The 21,424-nt window shown below is 44.6% G+C and overlaps 1 long non-coding RNA gene across 1 annotated transcript; it reads right to left on the reverse strand.

Annotated features, from left to right (window-relative positions):
- Nucleotides 1–119: 119 nt before the first annotated feature.
- LOC105726429 (uncharacterized) lies at nt 120–8,730 on the reverse strand. Its single transcript, XR_001109534.3, has 3 exons — nt 5,366–8,730; nt 4,919–5,200; nt 120–3,161 (listed from the first exon to the last, which is right to left on the reverse strand). It is a non-coding gene; the product is annotated as an uncharacterized LOC105726429 (long non-coding RNA).
- Between the last annotated feature and the right edge of the window lie 12,694 nt (nt 8,731–21,424).

Below are 21,424 nucleotides of genomic sequence, written 5' to 3' on the forward strand. Positions count from 1 at the left end.
TTCAAAGAGGCATTCCATCCTTGAGTACAGAGCCTGGTGCTCCATTAGCTCTTTGTACCACATAAGCAGGTCATGCTTCGGCCTTTTCCCCAACATCTCACCCTTATTTCTTTTGCAAAACCACTATAGCCTTATTTATTTTGCAAAAACAACCATAGCTTGTTCTCTATGGTTGAATTCTCTCTAGGCTTTCCATCCATACCTACAAACTATAATAAGACAAAACAAGCAAAGAATTATGAGAATAAAGTTTATAAGAGTTGAGCCCTGGATGGTCTTAATGCACCTTATTGGATTGAGGGAGGACAGCCCATCTGCGGCTCCTTGCAGGATATCAGCTCCAGGTATTAAAGTTCAATGAGTTTGAGACACCTCAAAAACCTATTCCTTTAATTTCGTAATATCCAAGGTAAGGTTTTCATCCCTACCCTTCAAATGGCATCTGATTTTATTCCATCGATGTTGAGTTTTATTATAGCCATGGGGAGTAACACAAAACTTCAAAATGTTCCAATTAAATTGCATTTGAATTCTAAGCTCTAAGCTTACAATTTGATCTCCCATCCACACTACAGTTTGACAGAGATTATTAATTTGATTTACACTTTTTTGATTTATTTTCATTTGAGAATTCCATAACTTAGTAGAATTTTTTTTTGCCAGTTATCTACAAACTTGGAGGTTTGCACTGAAGAATGAAAGGCCACACTAGCTACTGCTGCAGGGACAGTGGCAGCAATGAGGCCTGTTAGAGCAAAAATAAGAGTAATTGTCAACCGTTTTACTTGAATAAGAAGCTTTCTAAGAATTTTAGTGACAAAATTGAATTGCAGGGGAAGCTTCCCAAGGATGATTTAGTGACACAGGGATCCAGACTCCTTTTTTGGCTCTTATTAATAGAATGGTTTGATTTTTATTAAATGTTGAATTTACACAAGTAAAAAGACAGCAACTGGAGCAAGTGAGAGTTTGGGATATTTTATCAATATTAACTTTCCCCAGACCAGTGTGAATGGAGGTTGAACACAACTTTGAATGCAGACGGTTCTGCTGGGAATGAAATAAAGTGAGAACCTTTCTCCACCTCCCTGTACTGTGTATTTTTATAGTTCCCCTCACAGATATAAAGAGGGCTCTGGGCAAGTACAATTTCCATAACTTTGAATGCTCATTGCTTATGATTGGTGATATCATTTTGGAAGTGGGGTTACTATGCCACCACTTGCCCAGATTAAAGGGGCATTAGCCTCTGTTGGGTGTAAGGCTTTTGATTTAATTTCCATTGGTTTCATAGTTGATAACACTGGGTTTACAGGAAGGCCTACCGGTGCAATTTGTTTTAAAAATCCCCCCCAGGGGACCAATCAATGACGATTTCACAGGAATTATTTTGCAACACCCCAGCCCTACTTCAACAGTTTTCCCACTCCCAGACATCAGCATGCTTCTGCCATACCTTATCCTAGCATTCAGGTTGGCATTCAGGTTTGTTTGGGCGGAACTTGACTGTTCCAGAGTATAGAGAATTATGTTTTAGAGTATGCCCAGAAGCTGTATGTAAAGCTGCTTGAGATTTATTTTGTTTTGGAACTAATTTAAGCCATGCCCGTGAACTGGCCTCCAACAGCCTTCTACAGAAGGTCCTGAGCTTATGGGATGATGTAGAGAGCCAGCCCTATATCACCCATGGGTACCCCAAGTTTGGTGGCGACAAAGGAATGAGAAAAAGATTAAGAGAGAAAGTGTGACCAGGGGGCCATCACTTTATTACCCTGGAGGTGACAGTGAAGGCCCTGAGCTCTGATCATCCACACTATTTATGGATTACAAGCACTTTAATCTACAGGATAGGGGTGGAGTGATGGGGGATGAATCAGTGAGCTGGAACTGAATTAGTGAGCCGGAACTGGTGTATCATCCTAAGGATTGGTAACAGTGGCGGTTTGGGAGTTTCATAAAACAAGAACATGTGGTTGTCTTTAGTGTATTATCTATGTGCAGCTGATGGAACACGGGCCTTACAAGGAGCCTACAAGTCTGGCTACGTCATAGTGCTATGAAGGGGTTTTATGTCCTTTACCATAAACCAATGTTTATGGTAACAGAGCCGAAGTCACCCTGCACCAGAACATGAGGCATGGGGAGGCCTTCCTCCTCAGAGGCCTCCTGCGGCCTTCCGCAGCTTGTTGTTCCTTGTTTATATGTTATTTATAAGCAACTTATGTAGGCATCTGTAAGTCCTTTCTCCTTTGTCCTTTTCCCAACATATTCCTCTTTGTTTTCATCTAAAACTGCAATTGCTGTAATTATTTGTTCATGGTGTTGGGTCTCTCTTCGAAGTTGGCTCCAACATCTACAGACTAAGAACAAATAGCATAAACGGACAGATACCAACACGAAGTTTGCAATGGTTGACGCACAGAGTTTTTATCCATCTTAATGGGTTAATGTTGGAGAGGCTGTCAGCAACTCCAGCAAGAACATCTGTGCCAGGCAACAAGGTAAGGTGAGCCTGAGATGCATCAAAAATTTCCTTTTTTAGTCTAGCTATATCTAATGTTAAATTATCTTCTTTCCCTTGTAAGTGATGCTTAATCATTTCCCAATGGTGTTCAGTAGCGTTGTAAGAAGTAGGAGTGATACAAAATTCATAAGTGTTCCAATCACACTGCATGTACAGACGGTGCTCAAGACTCATGATACGATCACCCATCCAGATGACCATCTGTTGCAAATCATTGATTTGATGTGCCAATTTTTGATTTATTTGACTTTGGGAATTCCAAAGCTTTGAGGAATTTTTTTGCCAATTATTTACAAAGCTAGCAGTTTGAACAGAAGAATGCAACACTAGCTGCTGCAGCAGTAGCTGCGACAGCTACAAGACCCATTGTCACTGCTATTAAAGTAAACATAAATCTTTTTGTTCTGTTCAGAACACCTTTCAGGACTTCAGTGACAATATGTACAGAGGGGAAGGCTCCCGAGGTCTGTTAAGAGACACAGGTATCCAAACTCCTTCTCAGGTTCGGACAGGCGAGATACTATTTCCTTTCACTTTTGTCCCAACTCCAGGAGTACTCACTGCTTTGGTGATAACCACTCCTCATGATAAGGCGTTAAATGTCTCCATGGTTTTCACACCGGTTGTTGATTTGAACCTGGAAGACACAAGCAAATCCTCTCCTCAGTGTATTACATTGTCTTTTTTCCAACTTTTTGTTAATGGGTTTTGCCACCAGATTAATTGCCCTAAGTTCTCTTTTTTGGATTGTTTATTTATTTATTTTATTTTATTTTATTTTATTTATTTTTGAGGCAGAGTTTCGCTGTTGTTACCCAGACTGGAGGGCAATGGCGTGATCTTGGCTCACCGCAACCTCCGCCTCCTGGGTTCAGGCAATTCTCCTGCCTCAGCCTCCTGAGTAGCTGGGATTACAGGCACGCGCCACCATGCTCAGCTAATTTTTTGTATTTTTAGTAGAGACGGGGTTTCACCATGTTGACCAGGATGGTCTCGATCTCTTGACCTCGTGATCCACCTGCCTCAGCCTCCCAAAGTGCTGGGATTACAGGCGTGAGCCACCACGCCTGACCTGGATTGTTTATTTAGGTGTTGTTTAACCGCTGTTATTTGTTGTTCCCTTGGCAAGCTTAAAAACTTTTTAGTTAATAATGCTAAGTTACATTGTATCTGTGGGGTTCTATATTCCCTGTCCCCTCCCTTTTTTTTTTTTTTTTTTTTTTAAACAAATCTAGGTAAGCAAATACAGCTTCATTTTGGTGATTTATTTCTTGGAGGTTTCTGGATGTGTACTTGCAGACTCCACAAAGGGAAACAGAACAGATTAATAACATAATCATAGCAGTAATTATAGACCCTCCAAGTGTTTTTATCCAAATTTTAGGGCTGCCAATTTATTAGTAGTTTCCTTAAGCACCTTGGAACCTGGCTAACTCCCTACTCTTACATTTTTCTTAAGGAGTTGGGACCCAGAAATGTTTTGGGAAATAGGGCGGAGGTCGTTCTTCTGTAACTACTTCTGCTGAAAAGGAGCGTCGTGGGCCCTCGGGGTCCTTCCTTCTTGCTTGCTGTCTAAAGGCCTTTCCAGGTGCTGTTTTATTTTAATGTCTAGTTTACAGAAAATTAGACAATTTTAACTTTTAACCAATATATTTACACACAATTTTTTTGCAATTAATGTTTTAAAACTTACTTAGGCCTTCAAACCAAAATTTATACAACCTACTTCCATAAATTTTCTTTTATAACATTTTGACAACTTTCACTGACAAACTTAGACATGCTAAACTTGTTTTATAACCTTCCTCCCTAAGGGTGCAATCTTATACCATTGAAATATTTCTTTTTTTACCCCTTTATGTCTTTCTTGTGTCTTTCTGTGCCTCTCTTTCTCTTTCTTTTCTTATCTTTCTCTCTCTTACACACATCTTCTTTTCATCTTTCGACATACCTTAACCCTTTTTCTAACATTTTTCTGGCCGGAGCAGGACTTGTCTTGGGCTGCTGGGCTGCTCCCCTGCTGGTACAGGTGTTGCACGTTTTGACCTGCAGGGTTCCTGACACGTGGCCTTGAACTGTTTTGTTGCTGCTGTTGTCTTTTAAGATATTAAGCAGATTTTGCAACTTACCAGTTAATTGCAACTAAATCAGTTAATTCTTTTCTACTGAGGAGCAAAGTTCGTGGCTCACTTCTAATTGCTCCTGACTAATTTATGGGCTAGCTGTAATTTCTTTCCCTTTAGAGGTTACTGTTTTACTTAAATCAGATTTGAAAGAGCCACATTTAAAGGTCTTACAAATCCTTATATTTTACTTACATTTTAGCAGAGAATTACAATTTGGGTTGTTACTTGTTTACAAAAAACACACAAAAGTTTACTGTGAGACACATACCGACAGCAGTCTGTAGGTATCTGAATCCGGCCCTGCCCAGCGCTGCCTGCGGCTTGCAGCTTTCTGCTTGTGTTTTGCTTGTCCTGTTCTCTCTTCTGTCCCCGCAGCAGCTGCTGGCCTCGGGCTGAGCCTGTTCGGCTTGAAGGCTGCTGTTAGAGCAGCAAGTTTCACTTTTGAAATGGCCTGTGATTTCTCTGATGGAGGAATGTCAGGCCGATCTGGCCAATCCTTGATAAAATACTGAGGAGTAGCTGACAGACTCTTCCTTTTCCTCAGCTCCTTCTTTATAAAGCAATGAAAGACAAAGCAATAGAAGAGCAGACTAAGAAAGCACAGATCTATTGAAAACAACTGGCAGAGCAAGCAACTAGTGCTAAATTCCCCTCTTCCCTGAAGAGGTGCATCCCATTTTCATCCCTGGTATACTTCCCGAGCACCTCCACTTACCCATAGTGCTGATTAGTTTCATCCTCGGGGTTCCTTTGTCTGTAGCGCCTCCACTTTACCACGCTCAGACATGCCTTCCCCAAAATCCTTGAGCCACACGGCTGGGTGCCAAAATGTAGGGAGCCAGCCTTACATCACCCATGGGTACCCCAAGTTCAGTGGCAACAAAGGAATGAGAAAAAGATTAAGAGAGAAAGTAGGACCAGGGGGCCATCACTTTATTACCCTGGAGACGACAGTGAAGGCCCCGAGCTCTGATCATCCACACTATTTATGGATTACAATCACTTCGATCTACAGGATAGGGGTGGAGTGATGGGGGATGAATCAGTGAGCTGGAACTGAATTAGTGAGCCAGAACTGGTGTGTCATCCTAAGGATTGGTAACAGTGGTGGTTTGGGAGTGTCATAAAACAAGAACATGTGGTTGTCTTTAACTCATTATCTACGTGCAGCTGATGTAACAAGTGCCTTAAAAGGAGCCTACAAGTCTGGCTACGTCATAATGCTATGAAGGGGTTTTATGTCCTTGAGCACAATGTTTATGGTAACAGAGCCAAAGCCACCCTGAACTGAATATGAGGCATGGGGAGGCCTTCCTCCTCAGAGGCCTCCTGCGGCCTTCCGCAGCTTGTTGTTCCTTGTTTATATGTTACTTATAACCAATTTATGTAGGCATTTGTAAGTCCTTTCTCCTGTGTTGCTTTTCCCAGCAGGAGGATATTTAAAGCCCAATGATATTTCCTCCCTTACTCTTCAGGATGCCGAAGTTGTCTGTCATCAGTCAGCTCAGGCATCCAGATGCTGTCATTGGCATAACCTCAGTAGGAGGGTCCATCCAGCTAACAGCTCCAACTAAAGGAGGGAAAGGGACATACGCCCAATGTCTATGATTACGGTTTGCTTCTGCAATAGGGACACTCACCCCTGTGCTGATTACTGCTATCACAGCTACCATTAGCTTGCTTGAAGTCATTGGCTTCTGCTGTGTTCTTAAATCATCCTTAACCATCTGCGCAAGTTTCTTGATCTGACCCCAGGTCGGCGAACTTGCTTGACGAGTATTGTTGGTTATTTTCTGATTGTTTGATATGTTAGTTTGCACCGTCACTCGAATGGGAAGATCCTCTTGTTGTCCCCAGAGTTTGAATCCCTTTCTCATGCGCTTGGCAGCCTCCTGATACACCTTTAGATATTCTGTAGGCACCCACATGGGTAGTTGATTTTCACCTGGGGAAACACAAGCAACCCCTCTCCCCTCTGTGATAATGTTTCCTTTTTCCCAGCTTTTTCCTGTGTGTGTCTCTCCACCATGTTTTTTGTCCTGCTTTTTTATTAATTTTTGTGTTCTGTTAAATGTTGTTCAGCTGCTGTCACCGATTGATCTTTTGGCACATTTAATAAAGCTAAATGTAACTGCATGTGTGGTGTTACATAGTATTTACTCTTTTCTCCCCCTCTGCTTTTGAATTTGATTTTGTAGAGTTCTGTTAACTCTTTCCACTATTCTGGGCTCCCAGTCGGCGGGCACGTCTGCCGGGGACTCTTGGCCAGCAAGAGGGTTCCAACCTGAATAGGGGAGTGCGCTGGGAGAAAAGAGAGAAAGCATAGAGAGGTCCGGAGGGTCAAGTAAGCTTTTGCTCAAGTGACAAATTTATTTTTGCACACAGTTAGTATATATATCTTTGTCCTACTTCATTTGCAGGAACAGACAATATCTCATTCATCAAAGGGAACAGAAAGTCCTGGGATACAAGCTTAGGCAGCAGATAACACAATAGTAAAATCAGGTACATAATCCGATACAATCAAGTCGTCCAGACGGGTCTCATTATCAGGTTGGGGAAAGCTAAAGTTAAAAAGTTAACTATCTATGCAGGGCACCAGAGAGGCAGTAAGCCTGTTAACTGTGCAAACAGCAGTCACAAGAACAAGCACAGGACCCAGCAAATGGGTAGACAAGTCATAAAAAGCAGAAACAGAAAATAAACACAATGTCTTCTCAGACCACATAGGTATCACCTTATCGTCTAGCAAAGTTGCTTTTAGATATCCTTTGATCTCAGTTTAACTTTCCCCAATCTTGACTGCCTCCAACGAGAAACTGTGTCCAGGCTCAAGCTCACCATATGGTGAGGCCCAATTCCGAGGGGCCTCACATGGGAGCGATCCCCACACACTATTGCCTGTCCTTGGAAATTATATGGGATTCCTGTAGTGTGTATAATAGTGCATTGTTGAAAAAATGCTATCATTGCTTTACTGCAATACCCAGGGCCATTGTCTGTCTTCCTTTTTTCTGGAATTCCCATAACAGCAAAGTAAGATAGTAAATGTCTTTTACCATGAGCTGTTGCTTCCCCTGTTTGACACGTAGCCCATATAAAATGTGAAAAGGTATCTACTGTAACATGTACAAAGGACAGCTTTCTGAAAGCACAAGCACGGGTGATGTTCCTTTGCCATGTGGCATTTGGTGACAAACCTCAGGGCTGACTCCAGGTCCTCAAAGTTGTAAATATGAACCTTGATGAGTGGGGCAATGTTGTGCTATCTTTTTGGCTGTTTTTCATGACAGCCCGTATCTCTTTTGAAGGCCTGCAGCATTAAGATGGGTCAGATTATAAAAAGACTGTGCATTAGTAAAGACTCTAGAGATAAGCGCATTTGCTTTTTGCTTAAATTTAGTTAAAGGGCCTGGGAGAGTTCTGTGCTCTGATGTGAGTGATTCAGTAAGGAGTTGAATAAAAAATTAAGTTGGTGATCTGTTACATTTTGAATTAAAGCACATTCAGTATTTTGAGCTGCTTGCACTACGTAGACTGAATTAGAAATTATGTTTACAGGGCTAGGCGCGGTGGCTCATGCCTGTAATCCCAGCACTTTGGGAGGCCGAGGCTGGTGGATCACAAGGTCAGGAGTTCAAGACCAGCCTGGCCAAGATAATAAAACCCTGTCTCTACTAAAAGTACAAAAATTAGCCAGGCGCAGTGGCTGGTGCCTGTAATCCCAGCTACTTGGGAGGCTGAGGCAGAAGAATTGCTTGAACCCGGGCAGCAGATATTGCAGTGAGCTCAGATTGCCACTGTACTCCAACCTGGGTGATAGAGTGAGACTCTGTCCCGTCTGCCAAAAAAAACCCAGAAATTATGTTTACAGGTTGTTTAAATGCTTGTAAAACCTTAATTGCTGCAGTTAACTCAGCTCTTTGTGCTGACAAATAATGAGTTTGCCATTATATTTTGTTGCAGCCTCACAAAAGCAACTTTGCCACTGCTGGAGCAATTAGTAAAGACAGTGACAGCCCCTTCTACGGGATATTTTAGAGTGACAGAAGGATACCTGTTAAAACATGCACTCTAGAAAAGAAAAAAAAAAAGAAAGAAAGGAAAAAAAAAACCATGCACTCTGAACAAAGAGATCCCCAAACAGCTTTGTGTGAGCAACATGGCTGTTTATTCACCTGGGCTGAGGCTGAAAAGGGGGTCAGTGAAGGGGGATGGGATAGGAGTTGGTTTTATAGGTTTGGGGTGAACAGTGGAGTTACAGAAGTTACCGTTTAGGGCAGTTTTTTTGCAAGCTGGGAGAAGGTCTTAGGGTGTGGAGTCAGGAGGTTGGGTCAAGGTCAGTCACAAAGTCCAATGCCCTTGTCAATTGAAGTCTGAATAGGAATCAATAAATGTCTCATGGTTCTTCCTTCCAGCTATTTCAGGTTCTCTAATTCCAGAAGGCCCTCCAGAGGTGTGCAATCAGACCTTCCATTCCATATAAAGGAAAAAGAAGTGAGGAGTGGAGGGCAGTGGAGTATTAGGAAGGCCGGCACGGAGGGGTGATGGGGCGATGCTTCTCAGGGCTTCTTTGAATGGGATTGGGGGCCGCGTGGAAACCTAAAAATGGAAAAGAATTTAGACTGCTGGGAGACCTCGGGGCAAGGGGTGGTATTGCACCCGCATTTGCAGCTTGGGTTCTGGGCTCAGGTTCTTGGCCTCCCTTGCGGGAAGAACGGAGCAGGAAGCCTTACCCCCACGGTGTGTTCCACCTCCAAACAAGAGTTCACGGACCCAGAGAGTGAGCAGCAATGCAGCTTATTGAGCGAGCGAAAGCGAAAGCGAAAGCTTCCACAGCATGGAAGGGTGGAAGGGTCCGAGCGGGTTGCCGCTGATGGTCAGGGCCGCCTGGGCTTCTATCCCCAAGTCATCCTGAGTTGCTGAGTGTCTGTCCCTAGTCCTGTGTGGGGAGGGGCTTGTGACCACGAGTCACCTAATCTGTCCTCTGAGATGGGGCCTGTTTGCCCCGAGTCACCTAATCTGTCCTCTGAGATGGGGCGTGTTTGTCCCGAGTCACCTAATCTGCCCTTGTGGTTGTTCCCCGGTTTCTATGTGACTTTGCAGGCAGCACTGGAATGTGGTTGAACAGCTACTGATACTTGAGCACGGCCTCCTGGTATAGTTGAAAAGTACCCGTGTCCACCCTTTCCCATGTTAGGATTTCCAAAGCTTCCCCATTGACCCAAAAGCTTTCGTTCCCTCAGTCCCCCCTCTGAAGAGGAAAACCCCACTGCTGCTGGGAAGGGGGCAGACAACCGCTCTTTACTACTTCCTGCTGAGTGGGGGCGGAGAAGGGCCCCATAGTTGGGAGTTTTCCTCCAGAGCGGAGGCCTCAGGGGTGGCGGGTGGATCCAGGGGTTCACAGTAGATGTTGGGGACTGAGGTCATCTGGGGTTCCATTTCAGGACCATTTGCCATTTGAGGGATTTCATTCTAGAGGAACCAAAACGGATGAAGAGACTGAAAAGGTGTGGGCCAAAGGCAGTGCCAGGATGATTATGAGGAGGGTCCTGAGAAGGGAGGAGCCAGAGGAGGCTTCGTTGTGAGAACAGGAGGCAGTTTCAGTTCTTTTACCAGCAGGCAGTTGGTTGGCCCTATCCTGAAGCTGTTTAAAGGCTTCTCGGACTATCCCTGACTTATTAACATAGAAACAACATTCCTCATTTAGAAAATGGCAGTTCCTCCTTTTTTGGCAGGGAGAAGGTCTAGTGCCCGCCTGTTTTGAAGGACCACAGCTGCTACTGAGTCTACGTGGCCCTGGATTTGAGTAAGTCGGAGGGAGATTTTATCCAGGATGGCTTTAAATTTTTGGAGTGTTAGGGACACTACTAATCTAGGTGTCCCTGTGCCTAACGAGGAAGCAACCCTTAGCCCGGTCAGTAGGGAAGCAGCGTGATTGCCCTTGGCTGAACCTTGGCAAGAAAGGGCACAGCTACTGCCTCCTCTGAGGAGTGAGTCACGGGGCACTATGTCGGCTAGAGCGAGGTTCCTGTCCAGCTAATAGGAAGGCAAACGTAGAAGGATCATGCAAAGAAGACTCCTTGTCGGGCCTTAGTGCACGCTTGCAGCTGAAAGTTTAGCAGGGATGAGGGTGGTTTGCACTCATTTCTCCTTCCCACAATTTGAGTGTGACAGATGGGCTGCCCCTAATGGTTGGAGCTGGATGGAATTTGCCAGGGACATGTTATGGTGTCCCTCTAAGGCCACCTAGTGGTGAGCTGTGTTAAGAAAAACTTGGGCTCCAGAAATAACAGAGGAACAATGGCCTTGAGAATACTGAGGTTCTGCACCAATCTCCACCATCCATTAGGTTCTTGTACTCCTGAAATAGGAGCGTTGCAGGGATGATTACATGGCTTTACTAAGCCCCGGGCTTTCAGATCTCTAACAACTTTTTATAAGCCCTGCTGAGCTTCGGGGCTGAGAGGACACTGCCTTTGGTAGGGAAAAGAGGTAGAATTTCTTCGTTTAACCTGAACAGGAGGGCGTTTTTCCCTTGCCCGTATTGGTTTTCTGTTGCTCAGACCTGAGGATTAATTCCCTCCTCTAGTAGAGGGCAGCAAACAGGTGTTTCCCCTCCTACATTTATATATATAATGACTCCTGCTTTGGCTAGAATGTCCTTTTCCAATAGAGGAGCAGGGCTCTCGGCATCATGAGAAACGCATATGAAAAGAGTAGCATTTCCCAGTTATAACTTGGTGGGTGGGAGAAGCACCTAGTGACTGGTTGCCCTAGCACTCCTCGGTGTTGACAGACCTGCAGGACAGCTGTCCGGGACAGAAGGGTAAAACTGAGAAGGCCACGCTGGTGTCCAGGCCCTTTATGGTCAGCTTTACCCGGGGCTCAGTGAGGGTGATAGCTGGTGCTGGTGCTGCCCCGGGCACCCTCAGTCCTGCTGTTGGGCCATCTGGTTAGCCACCTCAGGACCTGGGAACCTTCATCCCCTGGGACAGTGTGCCTTCCAGTGATCCCCTTGGCACAGTGGGCAAGGACGAGCAGGTGGTTTGTTCCTTGTGGGACAATATTTTTTAAAATGTCCCTGTAGGCTCCAGTGGTAGCAAGCTCTGCCACACTGGTGGCTAACCCAAGCCTTTTCCTTTTTGAGCCCCTTAGGTCCGGCTGCCTGAGGGCCATGACTAGGGCTGCAGCCTTTTTCTCATCTCTTAGCCTGTTCCTCCTGATCCCTGTTATAAAACACCAAGGTTTCCAAATTTAAAAGTGCTTCTAAACTTTGCTTAGGGCCCAAAGCAGACTTTTGAGTTTTTTTTCTAATGTCCACAGCTGACTGAGTGATAAATTTATCCTTTAAGATTAGCTGACCTTTAATGGAGTTAGCTGACAAGGATGTATGCTTCCTTAGTGCCTCTCTCAGCCTTTCCAGGAAAGCAGTGGATTCTCTTCTTTTCCCTATGTTACAGTGGACATCACTGAATAATCGTAGGCTTCTTCCTAGTCTTTCTTAATCCCTCTGGTATGCAAGTTAGAAAGTGCCTGCAATTCCAATTTCCCTGCTGAGTCCTGGTTCCAGTGGGGATGTTCACTAGGGACTGCCTGCTGACCTATAGGGAATTGCTCCCTTTCCTCTGATGTCATTTTATCATTTACCTGGCTTAGATACCAGAGACCCCCAAATTCCCATGCCGCAGTTAAGGTGGCCTCTTTTTCATTGGGAGTTAATGGTTGACTCAGCAATAACGTAGTATCTCTCCATGCCAGATCGAAAGACTGTCCTAATCCTTGCAAGATGTCTATGTATCCATCAGGATTATCTGAGAACTTTCCTAGATCAGCTTAATTTGCTTCAAATCTGGGAGGGAGAAGGGAATATGGACTTTGGTTGGCCAGATTCCCCTCCTGCCACCTGTAGGGGGCATAATTTGGGCACTCGGACTATTTGTGCCTCCCTGATAGTCTCCTTTTAAGTCCCTTTGGGTGGTGGGAGTTGAAGGGGGAGTTTGATAGGGGAAAAGGAAGGAGCCAAGGTGGGTTCCGGATACTGGGGCAATGTGAGGTCACCACCAATGGGACAGAGGTTACAAGCTCTGCATAATCGTGGGTTATCCTGCAGGGAAATGAAAGTTTGCAGATATGGAATTCCATTTACCCTCCCTATTACAGAAAAAAGTCAATTGTAAGATAGGGTTGTAACTTATATTTTCCACAGGTGGCCAGCTTCTTTTTTAGGGTTTGGGGGTTAAATTGATTCCAGTTATCCAAAATGCACTTTAGGGGAGATTTGGCCTTTGGAAGGGTGGCACCCATGTGGAATTATAAAGCACAGTGTTGCCTGCATCTCTGATCAGCTTTATCCACAGTAACTGCAGCATCCCCTGGGTCTTAAAGACAGGTGCATAGTTCTGGCACATGCTGCATCCTGTGTTGCACAAGGGTTCAAAGACCTAAGTAGGAATGGTGGGGGATAAGAAAAGACACAGACACAGACATAGAGAAAACTGGGCCAGGCAGTCCAGGAAAGTGAGGATGTCAGTCTCCCCGACCTGCCTCAGGTACTTTATTTTATATGTTCACAAAGCACATAGCAGAGGGAGGATGCAGTTTCTTAGAACAGCCTGTGGCTGTAATTCTCATACTTCAGTTAACATATTTCAGCTAACAACTATCTTGCAGCAAGGCCAGTGAAAGCTGGTTATCTCTCTCTGGGCCTCTCTGCTCTTCTCCGAGACACACACATTCTCCTATTATGGTTTTGCTTCTCTGGAGTTCCACCAAAGTTCACAGCAGCCTTGCTGCTGATGCCCCCTGTGGGAGGGGGCTACTCTGGCTCTCTACACCTCCCCCTTAACTTTAAATATAAGCATAACAAAAATTGGTACAACATTAAGCATTACTACTATTAATATGTAGGGTGTAGTACATTGAAACAGACTACACAGAAATTTCATGTCCAAGCTGCATTCAATAGCAGGTATCACCTTCACAACGAAGGCAAGCTAGATTTACAGCATTGTGGGGTAACACTCAAAGCCTCAGGAGGGATTGCCGGCTAGGCACATCCTCGATGTTTGCTGGCCTTACTGCAGCTGTGCCTGTCTTAGGTTGTCCTCCTCTGAGGATCTTACCCGTCATTGACTAACCAGCCATCCGTTCAGGTCCAGCATCACAGTCAACATTATGTTTAGAGGCTAATGGCCTTGCAAATAATATTAGACTATATGTCACTGAGGAGCACATGCACCCACATTTTTTCAGCTTAAGCCCGCAACTTCTGCTAGGACTGACATTCTGTGTGCCTCTGTTTTGTACAAACACCTCTAATATTAACTAACACCTATTTTACTGTCTGTAATTTTAAGTGATGCAGTTTAGCTTGCAGGTTTTTACTGTCTAGATTTCCTCGAATATGGACTGCTGAATATAATGAAAACAGAATAATTACACAGATAACACATATCATGAACATCCAGAAGGCATGCCTCAGAATTCCAAAAGAATTAAATCCCTGTAATTGACCCAATAGTGTTTCTGCTATTTTTGCAGGATCCTGTATATCAAGGTGTGCATATTTTATTTCATCAATTTCTTGATGTAATTTAATTAAGTCACTGGTTAAATTATAAGTCCATGAAGTTGCTTTTTAACTGTTACCCAATTCCACTTTGTATAATTCCAAATTACAGGGGTCACACAGATAGCCACATAATTACTGTGACATCTGAGCCTCGTCTTAATCTTATCACCCCCAGCTCATCTCCTGTATACATAGTGGCTGCCTCAGGAGCTGCCAGTCTGGCCTCTAACCTCTGATCAATATCCTCCTGAGTGGCCATAAGCTGAGAAACATTTGATGTTCATTGACATAATGGGCTGTTTGAATAGTTTGAGAAAGTGAAATGGCAGCAACTGTAGAACTGGCAATAATTCCTATCAATGTCACAACACCGAAAATCAATAATCCCAATGCACTTTTATGTCGAGACAACATTTTTTCCATGTGTTGGAACACTGCCAAACCCCTGTCCTCACACCACTCTTCTGTTAAATTGACAGGAATTATCACATATACAGGCTGCTTCAACACCAGCAGACTTTGTCCCTTATTATAAGTAAATACACAGGGAGTAAGATTACAATTTATACAAGACACAAAAAGTTCCCTGACATATTGAGTTACATTGACCTCCCCTGTTACAATCACATAAGGGCTAGGAACACAAGCCTTTAATCCATAGGTGTCATTTGTGAATATGCTGGAATAATTGACATAAATCATGGCAGCGACCAGACGCCACAGTTCCCTTTGTAAAGTCCCATGGTCTGTTGTTAGAACATTACTGATGAACGCTCCAAATGACATGTCTTCTGGGTAGCCAGCATGATTAACTATTGTAAGACCGGTCATAAATTGTCCAGTTTTTAGAAAGATTATGCTTTACAGGGAGCACATTAGCACAGTCCTTCCACTCTGGAAAACCTTTAAATTCTATCCCAGTTTACAGTGGCAATATTCTATGGGGGGCGGGGTGCATGCTTGAGACATCACATGTATTGTTTGGAAACCCCCATTTACTAACCTTGGACTGGTAGCAAAAAAGGTCCTAAGGTCCTGAAAGATTGGCTACCTGACCAGTGGTTGCTGCCATTTTATTTTCCTGTTTAGCCTTTACACAACCTGTTCTGTCATGGAGACTCACAAAGGAGGGTCAGTGGTCCATCCACTGTAATTATAATTTCCATAATAGGGGGAGCACTTCAGAGCTCCAGCTCTTCCTCCAAGTACCCATGTGTCATTTACTAACACAGGAACTGACTTACCTGCCCAGGTCACAGGCTGTAAAATTGGGGGCTCTGGAACAAATGCCCAGTACACCTCTCCGCCCACAGAGCTCACCTGGCATGCTATAATTGCCATCATAGCCACAAAAGTAATTTCAGGAGTCTGGTGGCCTTGGCTGGTGATTGTTGCTCCAGCTCACTGGGTCAGCTGTTTGATCTGTTCCCAGATTGTTGGTGAGACTCTCATTTTGTGGGTTTTGGCTTTTTTTTGGTCCCTCCTTTTTGTCTTTCAGTTTCAGCCTCCTCAAGGGTGTCACCAATTCTTGCTGGTCCATGGCTGTGTCAAATGCAGCATTCAGGGACTCACACTGGATGACTGGCACCTTCTGGAAAAACATAAACATAACCCCGCCTCCACATCATAGCAAGATCTGGTCTCTCCCAACATCCTGTTTGGAGGTCCTTCCATCGGACCCATGCCTTAGGTATTTCCCCAGCAGCAAAGTGCCTATCTGCAGAGGAATGTCCAGATTCATCACAGTTTAGCTGGAGTTCCTCCATAAACTCCTCCTCTTTATTTTTAATTTGTTTTTAGAGTACGCTGAGAGCGCTCAACAATAGCTTGCCATGTCGGATTATTTGGAATGCCCATAGTAAGTACAATAGCAAAAGTTGCATGAAATTGAGCAAAAGTAGCAGAAGTACAGGCAGGACCATTATCTGTTTTAAGACAACAAAGCAGACCAAGGATAGCAAAGGAGGCAAGGCCAAAATTAATTACGTTTGGCCACTTCCCCTGAGAGCAGTTGGGCAAAAATGAAACCAGAATTAAGTATCCACCAGCACATGTAAATATTGCAAATGGCCAAAAGAGGACATATGAGTTACATCTATTTGCCACAAGGCATTTGGCTTAAGACCCCTGGGATTTACAGCTAAGTTTTGAACTGGAAGGAGACTTTGGCAGGCAGAGCAAGTTTTAACCATCTGTCTAGCCTGCTCTCTGGTAAGCGAAAACTGTTTGCGCAGAGCACTAGCGTTTTGATGAAATGTTGCATGGGATTCCTGCATCTTGGAAATAAATGAACCCACTAGATGGGGGGAGACAAGATTGTCTACAGCTGCGTTGCCTTCTGTCAGGGGACCTTGGAGTTCCAAATGTGATCTGATGTCCAATAAATACAGGACAGTTTCACTGGTGGAGCATGCACTGCAGAATTGTAAATATTTGAAAAATCTCTTCTTTGGCAGAGGCAATGAGAGCCGTGTCTAAATGTTGAATGGCTCCCACCACATACTTGCCATCTGAGTAGGTATTAACTGCCTGTGAGTGGTCTCTGAGAACCATATAAACAGCATAAATCTCAACTCACTAAGCAGAAGTAAATAGGGTGGACTCCACCTGAGGGCTGCCTGCTGTAAAATATGCAGCTTGTCCTGAATGGCTGCTGTCAGTAAACACTAATGGAGCTAAAGGAATTGGTTACATTTGGACAATTTAAGGAAAAATGAATGGATGTTGTTGTGCAAATGAGAGTATTTTAAATGAAGGATAATGACATACTATCTATCCTGTAAAATCTGCAAAGGCTAGTCCCCTGTCCTGAGTAAATTGCCACAGCCATGATTGTTGAGTGGTATTATATGGCACAATCACTGTATTGGGGTCTCGACCAAAGATCTTATAGCATCGCTCTCTACCCTTAGCTATTAGAGAAGCAACTGCTGAATAGTAAGGTGTTAAAGACTTAGGTGGGGTGTTAGCTAAATGTAACCACTCCACAGGGGAGTCTGCCACAGCACTGCAGTGGGTGTATGAGCAGTCTGGAGGATAATTCGATCTAAGGAAGTTGCCAATTAATGCGAGTTAACTGAGCCTGAGCTATGGCTTCTTCCACCTGTTTAAGAGCAAGTTTTGCTGGGTCAGTTAAAGTTCTAGAGGAGATGGAGTCAGGATCACCCTGCAAAATAGTAAAAAGTGTTAATTGGCCAGTAGTCAAGTTTAGCATGGGGCAAAGCCAATTAATGTCTCCAAGGAGTTTTCGGAAATCATTTAAAGTATGTAAACAGTCCCAGTGAATTTGCAGCCTGAGGACAGATGGTGTGACCAGAAATGATTGTTCCTAGATATTTAAAAGGAGCCAATTTTTGCACTTTCTCTGGTGCCATCATCAAATCTGACTTAATAAGGGCCAATTCTAAGTCCCCAAAAATTTGCTTTAAAGTTTCTTCAGATGAATATGTCACAAGAATATCATCCATATAACTAATGATATATGCTGATTTATATTTTTGTGTAGTACCAGGAAGAACTTGAATAATGTTGATGGAATACATCTGGACTGAAATCTTACCAGTGTAATTAGCATCTATATCTCCAGGAAGTACTAAAAAGCCTTTTTAAGTAATACTAATAGTAACTAGCCCCATAGTTCCAGGGTGCAGTGGTCCCCTATCACTGCCCTGAACTCCGGGGCAAAATGTCCCTTTTTACCACACCGGAAAAAAGTTCTAGATTTCTTTTGAGGATGTTGTCCTGGAAGTTTACCCTTAAGAGCAGAGGCTAAAGTTAATCCCTGGACTTATGCCAGACCAACATCTGCACAAAGGCCTATGAAGCTATTTGGAGTAGTCTTAGCCTTGTAAGGTTGCAGAATGGCCTGGCATGTTTTGTTGCCATTTGCTTTGCTAACACATTGCTGGCTTCTGGGTCAGCTATAAGCTGTCCTACTGCCCAGAGGAGGTAGGCAACAAAGTCTGCATATGTTTTCTCTGGTTCCTGGACAATTTTGCTAAGTTCCTCCGACTTTTTACCTTTGGCTGGAAGAGCTCTCCAAGCCTGTGCAGCACAAATATTTATTTGCTGATAAGCCTCTAAAGGATAGCCAAGCTGATTCTGTAAGGGCTCAGTTTCCACTACTGACTAACATGTCCACAGATATATTCACACCATGAGCTGTATTGTGCTCAGCCTGCTGGCTGCATCTATCAAAATAATCAGATTTCCATCTTAGATAATCTTCCCAATCCAAGTATGTTCTTGCAAGGTTATATCAATCCCTATGGGCCCAGGCATCATTGACCAAGGTGTCCAACAGTTATCACAAATGGAGAAGTAGGTCCATAAAAGGCTGAAGCTGTTTTTAAATCTCTGAGTAATTTCAAAGACAAAGGATTATGCTGTCTCAGCATCTGTCTTGGGTTATTAGGGTTGGTGTGTACTAGCAAGGGAAAAACGTGAAACCCCTCAACATCCTCCCCTTGTGCCATCACCCCAGTAAAGCAGCCTGCAGGGGGGAGATCTTAAAAGGAGTTATATTATGTCCCTTGTGTTTTTCTTGTATGAGCCCTCTGGGCTTTGGGTCTGCAAAGAGCTGAAAATGTTTGAGGCCAATAGTCCTGCTCCTCTCTAGTTACTTCACCCTCTAATTCTTATTGATACTCTGAGGGCAGAGGCTCTTCTGAGCCTTGTCCATCACTCTGCTCTTCAAAAGAGGAGGCAGTTTTATGTAAGTGTTGGGATGGTGGAGGGAAGTCCGTAGCTGGGGCGGAAGGCTCAGCAGACTCGGCACTTTCACTTGTCTCCTGGCCTTTAAGAGATGCCAAGATAGCCTGAACTCCCCTCAATGGATTAGAAAGGGCAGTAACAAGCTTATCCTTAATCTTGTCTGCCTCATGTTGGGGGTCTAAAGCATCCCTAATCAAAGACCACATAGCAAACGTAGAAACTGGCATCATCTGAGGTCCCTCAGCTATGGATTTGTCATGTAACTGCTCTCCTACTTTCACCCATGTGGCTAAACTAACCGTGCCGTATTCTGGAAACCATGGGCAAATCTGCTGCACTAATTTTAGAAAATCCCCTGGCTGCTCTTTATGTACACAACATCCCCTGCCCTTAAGAAGGGCAAGCAGCACATCCACATGTAATGAGCGATCGATCGGGAATTCCCCAGTTTCATGCCTGGTGACACACACCTCAGTTCATTCACCAATTACTTTTTGTCCCTAGGGTTATGAGCATCCCCTCACCTTACTTTTTCCTGTTCCTTGTTCCTGTGCTCAGGTGCATGTTGGGGCACCATGTCTGGCACGTGCGGCATCCTGCACTGCACAAGGGTTCAAAGATCTGAGAGGGAACCATGGGGGATAAAGAAAGACACAAACATAACATAGAGAAAGCAGGGTTGGGCAGTCCAGGAAAGTGAGGATGTCAGTCTCTCCAGCCCCGACCTGTCTCTCAGTACTTTATTTTGTGTTTACAAAGCACATAGCACACGGAGGGTGCAGTTACTCAGAACAGCCTGTGGTTATATACTCACACTTCAGTTAACATACCTCAGCTAACAACTATCTTGCAGTGGGGTCAGTGACAGCTGGTTATCTTTTTCTAGGCCTCTCTGCTCTTCTCTGAGACATACACCTTCCCTTATTACGGTTTCACTTCTCTGGAGTTCCCCCAAAGTTCACAGCAGCCTTGCTGCTGATGCCCCCAGAGGGGGTGGGCCACTCTGGCTCTCTACAGCTTGGCAGTTTCTTCTCAGTTATTAAACATCTTAAAGGCAAGGTTGAATTGGTTCCTGTTCTGGGGTTTGAGGGCCAGATTTAAATGTTTGTAGTGTTTTAATGTCAGGGGCTGATTGGGTGATAAACGCTCTTCAGGGGTGAGAGTAAGGATGGCATTGAGGACACTCGAGGTGAGATTATAGGACTGAGTCAATTATTGGAGGATCTGATGAAAAGGAGACTAAACATTGGCCAATTTGGGAAAGGTCAGATGAAGAGAAAGGAACATGCACCCAACTATGCCTTCGGCTCCAGCCTCCTCTCTAAGGGGGAATTGTTGGGCAGGGGCGGAGGAGGTAGCCAAGGAACTAAACTGCAAGCCGGACTGGGTATGAGGTGGAAGATGACAGGAGGGCCACAGGGAGGTGGGGTGAACTCAGAGGAAGAGGAGGGAGGCTCTGGGGGGGTTGAGCCTGGATTGGGGTCTGGTTTGGACAGGAGGGGAGGAGAAAGGTCGGAAGGATTGATGGACAAGGTTTCTGGGTTACTGCTGGAGGCAGGAGGGGTGGATGGAAGGGGGAAAAGGAGCAGAGACTAGGGAGGGGTTAGTGTTAAAAAGATGCCTGGACGTCTGGCACCTTAGACCATTTATCTGCCCATTTGTTGATGAAAATTGTTTAGGTCTTGAAGAATAGAGAAATCAAAAGTACCATTTTCTGGCCATTTGGATTGAGGCCAGGCCATGTTACAGAGATGTTCAGGTTTCAGATCTGATGACAGTTGAAGTTTTAGGGTTTTTAGGATGCAGGCTAGAGGTGAGGACTGAGGAATAGAGGACTGAGTGTTGCCCATAGCGAATGAGGTAGTTTTAAGGAAAGGAGTAGAGTGGAGACTAGGAGGAGTGAGCAGCTACCAGTGTTTCAGTAGGCGTCCCTGACCGATTCCTGGGCTGCACGTGGGAAAGTGATCAAGGCAGGCATCCTGAGATTGACCAGACACCAAGGGAAGAGTCTTGTCTTCCCAAGTCCGTGACCGACGTCAGAGTTCTTGAGCAAGAGGGAGAGACGTGTCTCCTCCAGCTCCACATGAATACAGGGTGTCTCTTCATCTCTACTAGAAAAAGAAAGATGTAAAGGGAAGAGAGAAAGAGGGAGAGACGTGTCTACTTAGGATTTGAAGGAAAAGTGGGGAGGGGGAGGGAATTATCTCCCATTCTCTAAAGGAAAAGAGAAAGAGGGGGAGACTGCTTACCTGATCTGAAGGTGGCAGGAGCTCTTCAGCACACTAAACGGGAGCTGCTGGTCTGGTCTGATGTGTTGAGGTCTCAGGTGGGTCTCTTCCCAGAGGGGAGGTGGGGACAGGAGGCTGATCTCCACAAAGGAGCACCCCTGTCCTGGGTTTCCAGCACCAAATGTGAAAAAGTGAGCTGTGAATGAAGAGACTCCCAAACAGGCTTTGTGTGAGCAACAAGGCTGTTTATTCACCTGTG

The sequence above is a fragment of the Aotus nancymaae genome, unplaced genomic scaffold, assembly GCF_030222135.1.
Source record: "Aotus nancymaae isolate 86718 unplaced genomic scaffold, 86718_ANA_hifiasm-v0.15.2.pri h1tg000051l, whole genome shotgun sequence".
In the NCBI taxonomy this organism is placed as follows: Eukaryota; Metazoa; Chordata; class Mammalia; order Primates; family Aotidae; genus Aotus; species Aotus nancymaae.